At 44.3% G+C, this 20,097-nt stretch overlaps 1 protein-coding gene and 1 long non-coding RNA gene across 2 annotated transcripts in view; both read right to left on the reverse strand.

Annotated features, from left to right (window-relative positions):
- The window catches only part of WDR74 (WD repeat domain 74), a 118,250-nt gene that overhangs the window by 10,392 nt on the left and 87,761 nt on the right, over nt 1-20,097 (reverse strand). The gene's annotated exons all lie outside the window — the stretch shown is intronic.
- LOC120980975 lies at nt 1,585-9,997 on the reverse strand. Its single transcript, XR_005774595.1, has 3 exons — nt 9,986-9,997; nt 6,838-6,839; nt 1,585-1,703 (listed from the first exon to the last, which is right to left on the reverse strand). It is a non-coding gene; the product is annotated as an uncharacterized LOC120980975 (long non-coding RNA).

Here is a 20,097-nt window from a genome sequence, read left to right on the forward strand (position 1 = left end):
CTAACAGCTAAACATGGATTTTGTTGACCTGAATTGGCGGACATGTATTTTAGGTGCCATGTCGCATTAAATAAATTCCTGAGGTCCCCAGAAATGAAAAACCCAACAAGTGACCCCATTTGAGAAAGAGCACCCCCGTACAAACATTTTAAGTGGTAGAAAGGGTACTTTTCAGCAAACCGGTGTCTCACAAAAGACAAACACTTGTGAAAGCATTTCAAAGCACACATTAGTGAAAAAATACTAATTACTAACAGACCCCAATTTTTTTTCACAAGGGGTTAAAGGAGAAAATGCACCCCAGGATGTGTTCCCCATCCCCCCCCCTTATTTAGGAAACACCCCATATGTGCTTGTAGCCTGCTGTATGGGCACACAGCAGGCAAATTGCAAAATATGAATTGTGCTGACAGGCCTGAATTGGCAGACATGGATTTTTAGCTGCCATGTTGCATTAAATAAATTCCCGAGGTCCCCAAAAATGAAAAACCCCAACAAGTGACCCCACTGTGGAAAGAGCACCCCCGTACTAACATTTTAAGTGGTAGAAAGGGTACTTTTCGTCAAACAGATGTCTCACAGCAGACAAACACAAGCACACATTTGTAAAAATGAAAAATTGCTAGCAGACCCCAATTTTTAACTTTCACAAGAAGTTAAAGGAGAAAATGCACCCCAGTATATGTACCCCATTTTCTCCCCTTTTTGCAAACACCGCATATGTGCTTGTAGCATGCTATACGGGCGCACAGCAGGGCTGTAGAGGCAAAGTGCAAAATATGGTTTTTGCAGGCCTGAATAAACAGACATGGATTTTAGCTGCCATGGTCGCACTAAATAAATGCCTGAGGTCCCCAGAAATTAAAAACCCCAACAAGAGACCCCATTTCATAAAGAGCACCCCCGTATGAACATTTTAAAGGGGTGGAAAGGGCACTTTTGACCTAACAGTTGTCTCGCAGAAAAGAATATGTAGTGGTTGTTGGAAAGTGGATATGCAAGCGAGGTAGACTAAATTAGAGCTATAAAGTGGAAATATTACAGGGAGCATATAAAGGATGAAATTAAATTAATACTACATGGATGTGTGGTAGATTCTTAAACACTCCTGCATGCACAGGCCAGGTTTTTCAGGGCAGGTTTCACAGTGGTAAATGGAGTCTTTCCTTATCCCCCTTTTGGAACACACCCTGCATCTTTTTTGGGTCCTTCCCTTCCTTGCTGTCTGGGGGGCTTGACCTGGAAAATGTTGCCCTGGTACAACACTGGCACCGTAACTTCCTGAAGTACTGGGACCCAGGGAGGGTCCCAGTACTTCAGGAAGTTACTGTGCCAGTTTGTATCCTGGACTACAACAGGCACATGGGAGGGGTGAATCTTTCAGATCAACTTCTGAAGCCCTACAGTGCCACACGAAAAGCAAATGTGTAGTACAAAAAGCTGGCCGTACACATTGTACGGATGGCAATGTGCAATGCGTACGTGCCATTTCATTCTGCAGGCCACAGAGGAACTTTCCTTCAGTTCCAAGAGGTGGTTATCAAGGCCCTAATTTTTCAAACCCAGGCCTCTTTTTTTTGTTCATGGTAATGCAAATGAATCCGTTCTGAACTGAAAGCGTTTGGATTATAGGTGCGGATCCGTCTGTGCAGATACCAGACGGATCCGCACCTAACGTAGGTGTGAAAGTAGCCTTAGGTAGACTCCTTTTTCCAATCTAACAACTGTATTTAATCTAGCTACATACTCAGTAATAATAGGAGGTGAAGGATGAATCTATTTCGCTGCCAATGTTTTACATGCTTGATATAACATCCTATTGATTCCAGTATTTATAGGTGTCTGTATATGCTCAGAACCATAGATACCTAGTAAGCACATCTTCGGGTCAGGAGAGAAATTTGCACAATACACCTTATGAATGAGTTGCATTATTTCTCTCCAGTATGTCGCCAATGACTGTTTCACAGCATATGGAACAGTCCAGCTTCTGGCTCATAACATCTCGGACAGTTGGAATTTTCCCTATAACCAATTTTAAATAAGAATATCAGAGTTTCGTACACCCTGTGGATTAAAGACAATTGGGACAACCTGGCAGCTTCACTAAGGGATAGATTTAGGGTAAGCGCCAACGTTTCCTCCCATTGGGTATCAGTAATGGTCCCAACATCCCTTTCCCATTGCGTCTTAATTTTAAGGGGTGAGGCCTTCAAAAATTCCCCATGTAGCGATAGATATATTCGAGATGCAGACCCAGCCGCCACAGCAATTACAAGTGTCTGGTTGGAAACATATTGCAATTGTGATATTTTAGACTGGGCCTCTAGGGCATGTCTTACTTGCAAGTACTTATAAAAATGAGTAGAGGGCAAGCTAAACTCAGAACACAATGGTTGAAATTGTTTGAGGAGACCCTGAGAATACAATTGTCCAATGCTCCAGATTCCTTTCTTTTCTCATAGGGAAAATTCTGTCAGTCGGGAAAGTTCTGACAAAGCGGGATTGAGCCATATGGGAGATATATCTAAAAAGTCCTGAGACCACTAGAAGTGTTTTGGCTTTATTTCATAATTTCCTCATTAGTTCCAAAGCTGGGACAGATTTTAATCTCGAGTCCACCTACCCCTCCATTGCCGCTAAAGGAGGGGAGCGTTGCGGCGCCCACTCCACCAGTCTGCCACTTCTTCCTGTCCTCCCAGCCACACTCCATCCCTTAAAATGTTGGAGCTGAGCGGATATAAAATATTTTAGAGGATTAGGCAGCTCTGTTTCTATGCCATCCCCAAGTGTTATGGACCAGCTACTCCACACTAACCCTGACTTGTATCTTCAGCTGCTGGAGGCGCGTCGGGCGGAACATGAGGCTGACCAACATCATGAACTGGTAATGGCCCAATTACAGCTTCAAAGGCCAGACCGGGCTGCTGCTTCCACAGGACCATCCCTGGTGGTAAAGCCAAAACTGCCTGTGATGGGAGTCGGAGAACTGAGACATTTGCATCTTCCTGCATGCTTTTGAGACCTCATGCTCTAAGGAGAGGGCCCGAGGATACATTTATGGACTATCGTGGCAAATTGCAGACCATCTTCAAACAGTGGTCTGATCCCCTCACCCAGGACACCAAGCAGTCCCTGGCTGATCTGATAGTCCGGGAACAGTTTGTCGCCAATTGCCCCCCTGATGTGCAAAAGTATGTCTGTGAGCACAAGCCAAAGTGTGCGCGGGAGGCGGCAGAGTTAGCCGATGAAGTCCTCGTTATGCCCAGCACTCGGGCCTCCAAGGACACTTTGTCACATCTGAGGGGTAACCCTTCCCCCGTTTCCTCACGGCGGGCTTGGTCTTCCCCGGCCAAGCGACCCTTCCAGAAGCCTGCCCAGCGACCTGACGGAGCCAAGCCAGCATCAGCGGAGATCCGGACCTGCTACCGATGCCACAAGCCGCGTCACCTAAGCCGCAAGTGCCCAGAGCAAAAGGGAAGTCCACACTCATCAACTGGAAGGCCCACCAGCAACCCAACCAGAACACCTGTCCACAAGCCGCCCAGAGTTTTCCTCGTCGGGCAGGAGATCCAGCGCCCAGCGGACAATATGCAAGTCGTTACCGTGGGTAACCGATGCACCACTGGACTGTTGGACTCGGGAGCCCAGGTAACCTTAGTTAGTCAAGGAGATGGTGGACGAAAAGGACCTCATTTCAGGGAGAACCCTCTCGCTCACTGGCGTTGGAGGGCTGCTCCCCAAGGTACCCCTGGCTCGTGTTTATTTGGACAGGGGTGTCGGAGTGGAATGAGGGAGGTGGGTGTCATGGCCGACATACCCACGAATGTCCTGCTCCGAACTGACATTCCAGGTTACCTAGCAGAGAAGTGATTGGGAGGGGTCAGGTATAAATGGGGGAATGTACAGGTGGGGAGGTTGACTTGTGTGGTGGGAGGGAATCTCTGGAGGAGGGAAATTCGGGGACATTTGCAGCAGCGGGCCCACAGGTAATTGGGAAAGTATTTGATTCAGGGAACCAGGACACTGAATGTGGTAATACTTGCAATGTATCTGTGGGTAATGTTAATGGTGAACCTAATGCAAATGTCGTGTGTAATGATGGGTCAGTTCTGGCGGTCACCGGGAGCGCTTCGAAAGCAACAGTTGTCCGGCCGTCCGGGTCGGAGCAGGTAGCAGCCATTGCTCCGGTCTGTTCTGACCCCACAGACCTGGCAGCTGCAGGCCCCCGAACTCTGTCCACGTTTGCCACGGGACAGTTGTCCGACTCCTGGGGAACCGCTTTGAACAGGCGCTGCGGAGCGACCCCAGCCTGGTACAACTCCGAAGTGCCGCTGAGAGCCACCCTGCAGAGAGGGCTACGCACAGGATCTTCTGAGAGAATGGTAGGTTGCACCAGGATAGGCTGTCCGTTGGAACGCAAGTTTTGTGCCTGGATTTTGCATAGGCAAAATCCAAGATAGTAATTTCTCTTTTTAGCCCAGTTTATTTTACACATGCTTTCCAGCTTGCTATTGTAATCTTTTTCTGTAAATTTATGTATGCATTGTTTGTTTCACTTCTAAGTAAAAGATATTTTCATATCTTTTAAATTGTCTCTCTTATCGCTCTAAGCCCCACTGCAACAAAGTACTTGTACGCCTTGAAGAAACCTACCCATTTTATAGTCGACTGATATTAGAGACATAACTGTTTTGTGACTCGAATGGCGTTAGCTTGTAGCGTGTTATCGGGGCTGATCTGTGAGTGGTACAAACCCCTAGCCCTACAATTATAGAGTCGTTCACTCACGAACGTGGTGGCAGCAGAAAATAAGGGGGGTCCAGGATTAACAGTTTGGGTAATTCTGTATCCACCCCCCTGTCACGGTCCACCCTTTTCTCCCCACTGGGGTGTTCTGGCGGTCATAAGTCTGATTTAAACAGGGGTGGTCGTGACAAATACATATAAACCATCCTTCGCTATCAATGCATGTGTCCCTAGCTGCACAGGGAAGGGTTCTGTGAAGTAGGATACTAACTCCTCGTGCATGTGTGGAATGGGTAGAGTGAAACTCATGCGCCATCCACACCCTATGGATTAGATGTGTTTTATCAGGAGTAAGACGCGTTTCAGAGAGACAAAGGATTGCTGGCTGATGCATTTGCAGAGAATGGAAGACAGCATGCAGTTTGGTGGCATGGCCCAATCCCCTTACATTCTAGGCAATAATTTGTGTCCATCATAATATAATCTCCAAAAAAAAAGCTGACCCAGTGCTGCCTGCCCCGAGGGAGCCACCACATATCTCAACAGTAGAAATACATTGTGTCTCGTTTCCCACCCAGTCCCTCCCCTACATTCCCATTAACAAAGCAGACATAACCCCCTACACTGGAGAACTGGGGGTAAAAATAAATAAACCTGATCTGTAAATACAGGCAGAGACTGCTACGGTTAACAAAAACGTCTGTCTTGACAGTGCTGTGTCAGCGCTAGAGCCTGGCGCGTTCATAATGCTGTAGCCCACTACATTTCAGAAACTGAAAAAAAGATGAGAAAAAAAAGAACGTTCTCCTCCGCAACATGGCAGTTAATCATCTAGTAGTCCAGTAAAGAGCTAACATAGTTGGCTTAACTGGTAAAATATTGGATGCTGCCCGCCACCACTCACAGTTTAGCGGGATATATAATTGAATAAGGCAGTTGTAAAGCTCTCAACCGCTTTTTTGACATCCAGGAAACGCGCTCTCCGTTTTTGGACTTCCGCTGAGAAATCCAGAAATAAGGATACTTGATTCCCGTTTATATTTAGGTCTGCACAATCTCTTGCACCTTTCAGGAGAGATCGCACTCCTTCACCTCCTTCTCCTTAGCTTTCTGGCGTGTCATAGGGCCGTCAAAGGGTGCTAGACAGCGGAGGAAATCGGGTCCACACAAGCTGCCTCCAAGGTGTTCGGCTATGTAGTGGGCAAACAGAGAATTTTCAGGAGCTCCACAGCGTGCGTCTGCCTACATGCCTGGTCAGTCCACGCCCCCCGCGATATAAAGTTCTGATCAATAAATTGTTGGGTGTATATATTGGTTTGGGCTACCATTAAATTTACAAAATCTTCAGAGAAGAAGATTTTGAAAAAAATCTAGCTCAGTGAAGCCCACACAATCTATCTGAATTCCTGAGTTGCCCACAAACTCAGGAATTTGGGGCTGATAATAGTCAGGGGGTGGGGTCCATGTGGGCTCACTCTGGGGGGGCTGCCTCCTCTGCTACCCTGGGCGCCTTCTAGAGGGTCCCTCATCAGCGGATGATTATGAGGGGGTAGAGAAGTAGAAAAAAGTGGCATCCTGTTCTCCCTCACTGGCAGACTTCGTATCGGAGGCAAGCATGGCATATGCCTCTTCAGCAGTGTATACTCGTTGGGATGGACGGGCCATTTTTATTTTATTGGGGTGTGACGTGTAAAATGTGTAAACCTTTAGTGTGAGGGGTGTGTATGTAGTGTTTTCACACATAAACGGGCTTGTAATAAATTTGAAATAAAATTTGGAAAAATGGTTGTAAGAAAAAAAAAATATATTTTCTGCACAAAAAAAAGGCTTTGCTGGACACTACTGATTGGTGCTCATGGTGCGTTCATGCAAAAACCTAAACTCACACTAACTGAAATATAAAATTATATATATATATATATATATATATATATATAAATAAATAAATAAATAATGAAGAAAATCCACAGCACTCCTTGAAAAATAAAATGTGCTCTTTTTTTCACACATCAAATGTTGACCTACATACATATACACATACACACACACACACACACACACACACAGTCCTGATCGAAAGTTTAAGACCACTTGAAAAATGGAAAAAAATCATATTTAGCATGGCTGGATCTTAACAAGGTTCCAAGTAGAGCTTCAACATGCAACAAGAAGAAATGGGAGTGAGAAAACATTTTTTGAGCATTCAATTTAATGAAAACAACGAATAAACTGAAACGGGCTGTTTTTCAGCTGATCAAAAGTTTAGGACCACATGCCTTTAAAAGGCCAAATCTGTGCAAAGATGTGGATTCATTGTCATTTTCTGTCAGGTAGTCACACGTGATGGCAAAAGACAAAAAAACTCCCTTTTTGAACGTGGTCGGGTTGTTGAATTGCATAAGCAGGGTCTCTCACAGCGCGCCATCGCTGCTGAGGTGGGACGCAGTAAGACAGTCATTCGGAATTTCTTAAATGATTGAGGATTATGGAACAAAAAAGTCAAGTGGAAGACCCCAAAAAATTTCATCAGCACTGAGCCGGAGGATCCAATTGGCTGTCCGTCAAGACACTGGACGATCATCGACCCAATTTAAGGCCCTTACTGGTGCTGACTGCAGCCCCATAACCATCAGACGGCATCTGAGACTGAAGGGCTTCAAAAACAAAAAACGTCTTCAAAGACCTCATCTCCTTGAACACCACAGAACTGCTTGTTTGGACTTTGAAAGAGAGCACCAAACATGGGACATTCAAAGGTGGAAGAAAGTTTTATTCTCTGATGAGAAAAAATGTAACCTTGATGGTCCTGATGGTTTCCAACGTTACTGGCATGACAAGCAGATCCCACCTGAGATGTGTTCTACGCGCCACAGTGGAGGGGGCGCCATAATGGTCTGGGGTGCTTTTTCCTTCAGTGGAACAATGGAGCTTCAGGAAGTGCAGGGGCGTTAAACGGCCGCTGGCTATGTCCAGAGAGCATTCCTCATGACTGAGGGCCCTCGTCCGTTTCAGTTTATTCGTTGTTTTCATTAAATTGAATGCTCAAAAAATGTTTTGTCTCACTCCCATTTCTTTTTGTTGCATGTTGAAGCTCTACTTGGAACCTTAAGATCCAGCCATGCTAAATATGATTTTTTTCCCTTTTTTCAAGTGGTCTTAAACTTTTGATCAGGACTGTGTATATATGTGTATATATATATATATATATATATATATATATATATATATATATATATATACATATATATATATATACATATACACACACATATATACACATACATACACACACACACATATATACACATACATACATATATACACACACACACTATTGCAAGAACAAGTATGTGAACCCTTTGGAATGATACGGATTTCTGCACAAATTGGTCATAAAATGTGATCTGATCTTCATCTAAGTCACAACAATAGACAATCACAGTCTGCTTAAACTAATAAAGAATTAAATGTTACCATGTTTTTAATGAACACACCATGTAAACATTCACAGTACAGGTGTAAAAAGTATGTGAACCCCTAGACTAATGACATCTCCAAGTGCTAATTGGAGTGAGGTGTCAGCCAACTGGAGTCCAATCAATGAGATGAGATTGGAGGTGTTGGTAACAGCTGCCCTGCCCTATAAAAAACACACACCAATTGTGGGTTTGCTTTTCACAAGATGCATTGCCTGATGCCTTGCACAAAAGATCTCTCAGAAGACCTTCGATTAAGAATTGTTCACTTGCATAAAGCTGGAAAGGGTTATAAAAGTATCTCCAAAAGCCTTGCTGTTCATCAGTCCACATTAAGACAAATTGTCTATAAATGGAGAAAGTTCAGCACTGCTGCTACTCTCCCTAGGAGTGGCCGTCCTGTAAAGATGACTGCAAGAGCACAGCGCAGACTGCTCAATGAGGTGAAGAAGAATCCTAGAGTGTCAGCTAAAGACTTACAAAAGTCTCTGGCATATGCTAACATCCCTGTTAACAAATCTATGATACGTAAAACACTAAACAAGAATGGATTTCATGGGAGGATACCACAGAGGAAGCCACTGCTGTCCAAAAAAAACATTGCTGCACGTTTACAGTTTGCACAAGAGCACCTGGATGTTCCACAGCAGTACTGGCAAAATATTCCGCAGACAGATGAAACCAAAGCTGAGTTGTTTAGAAGAAACACAACCCTGTGTGGAGAAAGAGGCACAGCACACCAACATCAAAACCTCATCCCAACTGTGAAGTATGGTGGTGGGGGCATCATGGTTTAGGGCTGCTTTGCTGCGTCAGGGCATGGACGGATTGCCATTGAAGGAAAAATGAATTCCCAAGTTTATCAAGACATTTTGCAGGAGAACTTAAGGCCATCTGTCCACCAGCTGAAGCTCAACAGAAGATGGGTGTTGCAACAGGACAACGACCCAAAGCGTAGAAGTAAATCAACAAGAGAATAGCTTAAACAGAAGAAAATACACCTTCTGGAGTGGCCCAGTCAGAGTCCTGACCTCAACCAGATTGAGATGCTGTGGCATGACCTCAAGAAAGCGATTCACACCAGACATCCCAAGAATATTGCTGAACTGAAACAGTTCTGTAAAGAGGAATGGTCAAGAATTACTCCTGACCGTTCTGCACGTCTGATCTGCAACTACAGGAAACGTTTGGTTGAAGTTATTGCTGCCAAAGGAGGTTCAACCAGTTATTAAATCCAAGGGTTCACATACTTTTTCCACGTGCACTGTGAATGTTTACATGGTGTGTAATAAAAACATGGTAACATTTAATTCTTTGTGTGTTATTAGATTGTCTATTGTTGTGACTTAAATGAAGATCAGATGACATTTTATGACCAATTTGTGCAGAAATCCATATTCCAAAGGCTTCATACTTTTTCTTGCAACTGTGTATATATGTGTGTGTATATACACTGCTCAAAAAAATAAAGGGAACACAAAAATAACACATCCTAGATCTGAATTAAATTAAATATTCTTCTGAAATACTTTGTTCTTTACATAGTTGAATGTGCTGACAACAAAAATCACACAAAAATTAAAAAATGGAAATCAAATTTTTCAACCCATGGAGGTCTGGATTTGGAGTCACACTCAAAATTAAAGTGGAAAAACACACTATAAGGCTGATCCAACTTTGATGTAATGTCCTTAAAACAAGTCAAAATGAGGCACAGTAGTGTGTGTGGCCTCCACGTGCCTGTATGACCTCCCTACAACGCCTGTGCATGCTCCTGATGAGGTGGCGGACGGTCTCCTGAGGGATCTCCTCCCAGACCTGGACTATAGCATCTGCCAACTCCTGGACAGTCTGTGGTGCAACGTGACGTTGGTGGATAGAGCGAGACATAATGTCCCAGATGTGCTCAATTAGATTCAGGTCTGGGCAACGGGCGGGCCAGTCCATAGCATCAATGCCTTCGTCTTGCAGGAACTGCTGACACACTCCAGCCACATGAGGTCTAGCATTGTCTTGCATTAGGACGAACCCAGGGCCAACCGCACCAGCATATGGTCTCACAAGGGGTCTGAGGATCTCATCTCGGTACCTAATGGCAGTCAGGCTACCTCTGGCGAGCACATGGAGGGCTGTGCGGCCCTCCAAAGAAATGCCACCTCACACCATTACTGACCCAATGCCAAACCGGTCATGCTGGAGGATGTTGCAGGCAGCAGAACGTTCTCCACGGCGTCTCCAGACTCTGTCACGTCTGTCACATGTGCTCAGTGTGAACCTGCTTTCATCTGTGAAGAGCACAGGGCGCCAGTGGCTAATTTGCCAATCTTGGTGTTCTCTGGCAAATGCCAAACGTCCTGCACGGTGTTGGGCTGTAAGCACAACCCCCACCTGTGGACGTCGGGCCCTCATGGAGTCTGTTTCTGACCGTTTGAGCAGACACATGCACATTTGTGGCCTGCAGGAAGTCATTTTGCAGGGCTCTGGCAGTGCTCCTCCTGTTCCTCCTTGCACAAAGGCAGAGGTAGCGGTCCTGCTGCTGGGTTGTTGCCCTCCTACGGCCTCCTCCACGTCTCCTGATGTACTGGCCTGTCTCCTGGTAGCGCCTCCATACTCTGGACACTACGCTGACAGACACAGCAAACCTTCTTGCCACAGCTCGCATTGATGTGCCATCCTGGATAAGCTGCACTACCTGAGCCACTTGTGTGGGTTGTAGACTCCGTCTCATGCTACCACTAGAGTGAAGATGAAGAAGGTCACGGCACTCCAGAAGCAAATTCAATGTGTTTTAATCCACCAAATGTACAGCAGCAACGTTTCGACAACAGTCTTTTTCAAGCTACATACAAGTTTACAAGTGACTCATATTACATATATATAAGGGTACTAATTCATACCAATTAATCAGTGGGTGTGCTACCACCAATAGACCCGCCTCCTCTCAGGTACAAATGATGATACAATTAATTCAGTATAACCACCACAGTGTAAATTAATATAAGGCTTACCAAGCGTTCATACTTGGGCTATTGATCCGTGGTGTGTCCATGATGAGCGGCGTCTTCCGCATGTGACTGCGGCTGCGCGAGCGTTAGTACGGAATTCTCATACATCACATGTCCAACTCTACAATCATGTGTTCAATGACGCTACTTCCGGTCACCTGACAAATGACGCGCCTAAGCGTCTAATCATTGTCATGGTAACCCCATGGAAGGGCTTCCCTTTATGTCTACACGTGACATTATATCAGTCCGTCTTTCACATATCCAGTTAAATACTGAACCGTGTTGTTGATATGATCGAGGTGTCATACATCCTGCTCAAGATTGGCTCCTATGACATTGTGGAACGAAACTATATCTTCCTTAAATAATAGCATTCTTCGGTTTGTGTGCCTATGGTGATCGGCATCTAAGCATGTAGTTACACAGACTGGAGATAATGCTGGACATGGAGAATTGCGGGAATAGACATACTCTTTCTGTAGGACCTGGGGTTACTATGACAGTGATTAGACGCTTAGGCGCGTCATCTGTCAGGTGACCGGGAGTAGCGTCACTGTGGAACGAAATTATATTTTCCTTAAACAAGATGATCCTTTGTTTGGTGTGCCCGTGGTGACCGGCATCTAGCCATATAGTTATATAGACTGGACATAATGCTGGATAAAGAGAATCGCAGGAAAAGACATATTCATTATGGAGGACATGGGGTTACCATGACAATGATTAGACGCTTAGGCGCGTCATTTGTCAGGTGACCGGAAGTAGCGTCATTGAACACATGATTGTAGAGTTGGACATGTGATGTATGAGAATTCCGTACTAACGCTCGCGCAGCCGCAGTCACATGCGGAAGACGCCGCTCATCATGGACACACCACGGATCAATAGCCCAAGTATGAACGCTTGGTAAGCCTTATATTAATTTACACTGTGGTGGTTATACTGAATTAATTGTATCATCATTTGTACCTGAGAGGAGGCGGGTCTATTGGTGGTAGCACACCCACTGATTAATTGGTATGAATTAGTACCCTTATATATATGTAATATGAGTCACTTGTAAACTTGTATGTAGCTTGAAAAAGACTGTTGTCGAAACGTTGCTGCTGTACATTTGGTGGATTAAAACACATTGAATTTGCTTCTGGAGTGCCGTGACCTTCTTCATCTTTGCTGGTATATTGGGGGTCTCTGAGGCCGAGACCTGACGCCACGAGCACCGCCGCAGAGTCTCTTGAATGTTTTCAAGTAAGTGGTGCTGTCCTATTAGACATTTTTTGTTGCACCACTAGAGTGAAAGCACCGCCAGCATTCAAAAGTGACCAAAACATCAGCCAGGAAGCATAGGAACTGAGAAGTGGTCTGTGATCACCACCTGCAGAACCACTCCTTTATTGGGGGTGTCTTGCTAATTGCCTATAATTTCCACCTGTTGTCTATCCCATTTGCACAACAGCATGTGAAATTGATTGTCACTCAGTGTTGCTTCCTAAGTGGACAGTTTGATTTCACAGAAGTGTGATTGACTTGGAGTTACATGGTGTTGTTTAACCACCTCAGCCCCCTTAGCTTAAACACCCTTAATGACCAGGACACTTTTTACACTTCTGACCTACACTACTTTAACCATTTATTGCTTGGTCATGCAACTTACCACCCATATGAATTTTACCTCCTTTTCTTCTCACTAATAGAGCTTTCATTTGGTGGTATTTCAAAATCTGTAAAAAAGGGCCAGTGAAATCCGAAAGGTGCTCTTTGGAATGTGGGCCCCTTTGCCCACCTAGGCTGCAAAAAAGTGTCACACATGTGGTATCGCCGTATTCAGGAGAAGTTAGGCAATGTGTTTTGGGGTGTCTTTTTACATATACTCATGCTGGGGGAGAGAAATTTCTCGTCAAAAGACAACTTTTCCCATTTTTTTATACAAAGTTGGCATTTGACCAAGATATTTATCTCACCCAGCATGGGTATATGTAAAATGACACCCCAAAACACATTGCCCAACTTCTCCTGAGTACGGCGATACCAGATGTGACACTTTTTTGCAGCCTAGATGCGCAAAGGGGCCCACATTCCTTTTATGAGGGCATTTTTAGACATTTGGATCCCAGACTTCTTCTCACGCTTTAGGGCCCCTAGAATGCCAGGGCAGTATAAATACCCCACATGTGACCCCATTTTGGAAAGAAGACACCCCAAGGTATTCAATGAGGGGCATGGCGAGTTCATAGGAAAAAAATTTTTTTAGCACAAGTTAGTGGAAATTGATATTTTTATTTTTTTTCTCAAAGTTTCCCTTTCCGCTAACTTGGGACAAAAATTTAAATCTTTCATGGACTCAATATGCCCCTCATGGAATACCTTGGGGTGTCTTCTTTCCGAAATGGGGTCACATGTGGGGTATTTATACTGCCCTGGAATATAAATGTCTAAAAAATTTTACACATTTGGATTCCGTGAGGGGTATGGTGAGTTCATGTGAGATTTTATTTTTTGACACAAGTTAGTGGAATATGAGACAGGGTGGGTGATCAATGACAGGGGGGTGATCAGGGAGTCTATATGGGGTGATCACCCCCCTGTCATTGATCACCCCCCTATAAGGCTCCATTCAGATGTCCGTATGTGCTTTGCGGATCCGATCCATGTATCAGTGGATCCGTAAAAATCATACGGACATCTGAATGCAGCCTTACAGGGGGGATATCAATGACAGTGGGGTGATCGGGGGGGTCTATATGGGGTGATCACCCCCCTGTCATTGATCACCCCCCTATAAGGCTCCATTCAGATGTCCGTATGTGTTTTGCGGATCCGATCCATGTATCAGTGGATCCGTAAAAATCATACGGACATCGGAATGCAGCCTTACAGGGGGGTGGTCAGGGAGTCTATATGGGGTGATCACCCCCTGTAAGGCTCCATTCAGACGCCTGTATGTGTTTTTTGGATCCGATCCATGTATCCGAGGATCCGTAAAAAACATACGGACATCTGAATGCAGCCTTACAGGGGGGTGATCAATGACAGGGGGGTGATCAATGACAGGGGGGTGATCAGGGAGTCTATATGGGGTGATCAGGGGTTCATAAGGGGTTAATAAGTGATAGGGGGGGGGGGGGGTGTAGTGTAGTGTAGTTTGGTGCTACTTTACTGAGCTACCTGTGTCCTCTGGTGGTCGATCCAAACAAAAGGAACCACCAGAGGACCAGGTAGCAGGTATATTAGACGCTGTTATCAAAACAGCGTCTAATATACCTGTTAGGGGTTAAAAAAAAAATCGCATCTCCAGCCTGCAAACGAACGATCGCCGCTGTGTGCGCGCGTTCACAGGAAATCTCGCGTCTCGCGAGATGACGCGTAGATGCGTGACTGTGCGCAGGGCTGCCGCCTCTGGAACGCGATCCTGCGTTAGGCGGTCCGGAGGCGGTTAAGTGTTCCCTTTATTTTTTTGAGCAGTGTGCAATTTTTTTATATATATATATATATATATATATATATATATATATATATATATATATATATATATATATATATATATATATATATATAGAGAAGAAAATCCAGCGGGAGCACCATTGACGGTGTGGGTGCAACGTCCGGCACAGGGCAACGGCAATACCCCAAGTATTGTAGAGATAAAAGAAGTCGGACTGCACTCCAAAAAATAGTGAAATACACGGTTTTATTCACCCATAGTATGGCAAACTTGCGACGTTTCGGCTCACAAGAGCCTTCCTCAAGCATAGAGGTAGTGAAAGTGAGAGCATATAAAAGACATTTCATAAGTGTGAAACCAATCAGATTGAAGTTACAATTAAGTTCCAATTACATACATCTGATACAAAACACAAAGTGCATGTGCATAAAGTGACATGTGTCATATGGTCTATATCCTCAAGACTAACTCACTATATGTGAAAATAATGCCGTTACAGATCATGATAAAAACAGTGATATAATAATGAGTACGGATCAAAGAAATAAAACCTTAGGAAGTCATAGCGCCCACATAGACCATCGCGTTCGTTGAGCGTCTCTGTCTCTTCAATGCGCATGTCCAGACATACGTAATCCTAAGAGTCGTGATGCAGAAAATGTGGCGCATGCGTTCTATAGTATCAAACAAACATCGCCATCTTATTGAAGGGCATATTGCCCTATACATTTATACATTGCACCGATGTGAGCTGTACCAAATATCACCGAAATAGGGTAAGTAGCCATGGTAGGGATCTCCTACATGTGACAGCAGATGGATCGGGATCCCGCCCCACCGAGAGGGACACCGAACCAAAGGGCCGCCGGTGCCGGACGGGAACACTTCCATGAACCATACCGACACCAATAGCCTGACAGCTGACAATATCGTGGCCGCAGGGAGATCATCCCTAGTAAGATGGAACAGCATCACAACATAAAGATAATCAAAGATCTAGGTCTGTACTATAGAAAATTATAAATCTTGGACTGCGCACAGAAGAGAGAAGATGGTATCCGCTCTGGTCTCCATTGCTTCCAAAAGGATATAGTTCACGGATCCGTATCCAGTACCATGTGTATTAAAATGTTCTAAAAGGCAAAGAGAAAATATATATGTCAATATTTTGTATATATTACATTGCAATTACATATTGATCTTTCACAATCCTCCTGCACTATTATACATATAAGAGAACGATATATCGCACCAAGGGAGAGGGTAAACGAGCCACAAGTCCCAAAACTCTCACCTGAACTCAACATTAAGACCTCTAGGGTACAAGCTATCCAGATTATAGATCCATTGCAATTCTCTTTTTTTGAGGATTGCTGAGCGATCACCTCCTCTCCTAGGGAGTGTGATCTGATCAACAATCCAACATCTTAGATCCCGTTCCGTGTGTTGTAGGGATCCAAAGTGCCTGGCTACTGGTAGATCAGTGCGTTTTTTCCTAATGGAATTTCTATGATTGTTTAGTCTCAACTTTAGTTCTGTTGATGTTTCTCCAACATAGATTAGGTTGCAAGGGCAAGCCAACACATAAATCACGTATGATGACGAACAAGTCAAATGGAATTTAATGGGATATTCTTTGTTAGTGGATGGATGTATAAAAGATCTAGATTTACAGATATAGCGGCAATTGACACAGTTGAGGCACGGATAACATCCAAGCCCCAACGGTGCCAATGTCCGCTGTATGCTGACCTTCTCGGGGCCAACATCTGCCCTCACTAAATGATCTTTAATGTTTTTATTTTTTCGATAAGATAGAAGTGGAGGAAGTCTAAATTCGGGTACGTCCTGAATGGACTTACTTAGAATGCTCCAGTTATCCCTCAGAATGCGCCCTATTGCCACACTGTGATCAGAAAATGTGGACATAAAGGGTATCCTGCGTATCTTCTGAGGGGCAGGTGGAGCAATCTCTGTGTTAGTAAGGAGAATTCTACTTTTTTGTTGATCCAACAGTCGACGGGGATAGCCCCGTTCTTTGAATTTGCCTGCCATCATCTCCAAAGTGTTTGTAAACTCAATCTGATCTGATACAATGCGCTTAGTACGTAAAAATTGTGAATAAGGTAGATGTTTGACTAAGCTGCGGGGATGATTACTTTCAAACCGCAAGAGTGTATTTCGATCAGTTGACTTGACAAACAGGCCCGTGTGAATAGAGCCATCAATCCATCGAACATTAGTGTCTAAAAATGATAATTGTGTTTTTGAAAAAGACACTGTGTATTGAAGATCTGTATCAATACTATTTAAGTAGGCATGTCAATTGCCGCTATATCTGTAAATCTAGATCTTTTATACATCCATCCACTAACAAAGAATATCCCATTAAATTCCATTTGACTTGTTCGTCATCATACGTGATTTATGTGTTGGCTTGCCCTTGCAACCTAATCTATGTTGGAGAAACATCAACAGAACTAAAGTTGAGACTAAACAATCATAGAAATTCCATTAGGAAAAAACGCACTGATCTACCAGTAGCCAGGCACTTTGGATCCCTACAACACACGGAACGGGATCTAAGATGTTGGATTGTTGATCAGATCACACTCCCTAGGAGAGGAGGTGATCGCTCAGCAATCCTCAAAAAAAGAGAATTGCAATGGATCTATAATCTGGATAGCTTGTACCCTAGAGGTCTTAATGTTGAGTTCAGGTGAGAGTTTTGGGACTTGTGGCTCGTTTACCCTCTCCCTTGGTGCGATATATCGTTCTCTTATATGTATAATAGTGCAGGAGGATTGTGAAAGATCAATATGTAATTGCAATGTAATATATACAAAATATTGACATATATATTTTCTCTTTGCCTTTTAGAACATTTTAATACACATGGTACTGGATACGGATCCGTGAACTATATCCTTTTGGAAGCAATGGAGACCAGAGCGGATACCATCTTCTCTCTTCTGTGCGCAGTCCAAGATTTATAATTTTCTATAGTACAGACCTAGATCTTTGATTATCTTTATGTTGTGATGCTGTTCCATCTTACTAGGGATGATCTCCCTGCGGCCACGATATTGTCAGCTGTCAGGCTATTGGTGTCGGTATGGTTCATGGAAGTGTTCCCGTCCGGCACCGGCGGCCCTTTGGTTCGGTGTCCCTCTCGGTGGGGCGGGATCCGGATCCATCTGCTGTCACATGTAGGAGATCCCTACCATGGCTACTTACCCTATTTCGGTGATATTTGGTACAGCTCACATCGGTGCAATGTATAAATGTATAGGGCAATATGCCCTTCAATAAGATGGCGATGTTTGTTTGATACTATAGAACGCATGCGCCACATTTTCTGCATCACGACTCTTAGGATTACGTATGTCTGGACATGCGCATTGAAGAGACAGAGACGCTCAACGAACGCGATGGTCTATGTGGGCGCTATGACTTCCTAAGGTTTTATTTCTTTGATCCGTACTCATTATTATATCACTGTTTTTATCATGATCTGTAACGGCATTATTTTCACATATAGTGAGTTAGTCTTGAGGATATAGACCATATGACACATGTCACTTTATGCACATGCACTTTGTGTTTTGTATCAGATGTATGTAATTGGAACTTAATTGTAACTTCAATCTGATTGGTTTCACACTTATGAAATGTCTTTTATATGCTCTCACTTTCACTACCTCTATGCTTGAGGAAGGCTCTTGTGAGCCGAAACGTCGCAAGTTTGCCATACTATGGGTGAATAAAACCGTGTATTTCACTATTTTTTGGAGTGCAGTCCGACTTCTTTTATATATATATATATATATATATATATATATATATATATATATATATATATAATATATACACATATATATATATATATATATATATATATATACACACATATACACACACACACACACACACTCACCTAAAGAATTATTAGGAACACCTGTTCTATTTCTCATTAATGCAATTATCTAGTCAACCAATCACATGGCAGTTGCTTCAATGCATTTAGGGGTGTGGTCCTGGTCAAGACAATCTCCTGAACTCCAAACTGAATGTCAGAATGGGAAAGAAAGGTGATTTAAGCAATTTTGAGCGTGGCATGGTTGTTGGTGCCAGACGGGCCGGTCTGAGTATTGCACAACCATTTCTAGGGTTTACAAAGAATGGTGTGAAAAGGGAAAAACATCCAGTATGCGGCAGTCCTGTGGGCAAAAATGCCTTGTGGATGCTAGAGGTCAGAGGAGAATGGGCCGACTGATTCAAGCTGATAGAAGAGCAACGTTGACTGAAATAACTACTCGTTACAACCGAGGTATGCAGCAAAGCATTTGTGAAGCCACAACACGCACAACCTTGAGGCGGATGGGCTACAACAGCAGAAGACCCCACCGGGTACCACTCATCTCCACTACAAATAGGAAAAAGAGGTTACAATTTGCACGAGCTCACCAAAATTGTACTGTTGAAGACTGGAAAAATGTTGCCTGGCCTGAGTCTCGATTTCTGTTGAGACATTCAAATGGTAGAGTCCGAATTTGGCGTAAACAGAATGAGAACATGTATCCATCCTCTGATGGCTACTTCCAGCAGGATAATGCACCATGTCACAAAGCTCGAATCATTTCAAATTGGTTTCTTGAACATGACAATGAGTTCACTGTACTAAAATGGCCCCCACAGTCACCAGATCTCAACCCAATAGAGCATCTTTGGGATGTGGTGGAACGGGAGCTTCGTGCCCTGGATGTGCATCCCTCAAATCTCCATCAACTGCAAGAGAGTGCCGCTCTTTTTTCTGGATCTATTCATCGGGGCTACAAGTCTACTCCCCTTGAGACGTGCACCCGCACCTTTCCCTTGCAGCCAGTGCCGCCATTTTTCTATATATATGGGACGGAGGGTTGTTTAGGGATCTGGAACAGCTGCAAATGAAAAAAAAAATCTGTGCAGCTATTCCAGATGTTGTTCTTTTTCAGCAGGAAAGGGGTTAAATCGCAGTGGTGTGCACCACAAGTCCCAGCAAGCCACAAGCAGCACAGAACCTCTCCGCATGCATAGAATAGCTGCATCCAGGAAGTTCTGCCTCTTCCTGTGCAGCTATTGGCTGAACAGTTGTTCCAGCCAATAGCAGCGCTGGCAGGGGACCCAAAACACTGGTGTCCCCTGCCTCACCTCGGAGGTGACCGTGCTAACTTGTTCAGCACCTGCCACCTACCCCTGACCTCCTCCCCGGTGCCCCCGACAGCATCCCGCGCTGCGATGTGCCGGTCTCATTGATCGACCAATCGCAGCGCTTGGAGCTGCAGGGGTGCCTGACAATAAGAGCAGTCATGGTGCCGCGATTCCCACCCGATCCTTCCCCAGAGCCTTGCGCAGTACATATACGCTTGGCATTAAGTGGTTA

This window comes from Bufo bufo, chromosome 10, assembly GCF_905171765.1.
Source record: "Bufo bufo chromosome 10, aBufBuf1.1, whole genome shotgun sequence".
Taxonomy (NCBI): domain Eukaryota; kingdom Metazoa; phylum Chordata; class Amphibia; order Anura; family Bufonidae; genus Bufo; species Bufo bufo.